Source organism: Limulus polyphemus, unplaced genomic scaffold (assembly GCF_000517525.1).
Source record: "Limulus polyphemus unplaced genomic scaffold, Limulus_polyphemus-2.1.2 Scaffold2947, whole genome shotgun sequence".
In the NCBI taxonomy this organism is placed as follows: domain Eukaryota; kingdom Metazoa; phylum Arthropoda; class Merostomata; order Xiphosura; family Limulidae; genus Limulus; species Limulus polyphemus.
The window spans coordinates 79,635-80,417 of record NW_013668557.1 but is presented as its reverse complement, the minus strand read 5'-3'; positions in this window follow the sequence as shown (position 1 = coordinate 80,417).

Genomic DNA, 783 nt, shown 5'->3' with positions numbered 1-783 from the left:
CTCAAGCAACTGGAGAACGAAACCAGATATTCCTATTAATCAATGCAAAGACATACTGGTCAAGTCATTGGGGGATAGCACCTGGAGATTTCTCTGCGTTCACTGTTGACATGAACATTGGAAAACTGTCATCCTCGTACATTAGATGGATTATGGAAAGCCAGCAAGGAGGAGTGGTTGTGTTTTGAACATGACAACCTTATGACAGAGTTTTTTATAACGATGTGGTAACTTCCCAAAAACTTTTAGTAACTTATAACTTACTCAACTTCTATATTTTGGGCAAGAATATTAGCTAGTCTCTTCAACCTTTACATCTTTTAATCAGTTGTATGCTTTTTCCAATCAAAATGTCACCACACATGCTGCTATACAGAAAGAACTCTGCATAGAACACTGTGCAAAACACATGCCTGGAAAAACTAGCATAGTTCATTACTTAGAAACATGAAAAGCTATTGCTTGACATCATTTTACAGAAGTACAGAGATAAATATGGCAGTTCAATGCACTGAATTCCTGAAGAGTATAACAATACATACTGTAACAAAACAACATCGGGATACACCAATATTCTGATAATGCAGTATATCCCTAAATTTAACAAACAGACTTAAAAATAATTTTCAATTAGTATTATGAAAGTTTGGTGTAATCATGCATAAACTACTTCTCTATGAAATGCATAGGATTTATTTTACTGATTTTTTATGCATATTTACTTTGTCTTTATAAGAACAGATACATATAACTACATACACATACACATCACAAGTTTTAACA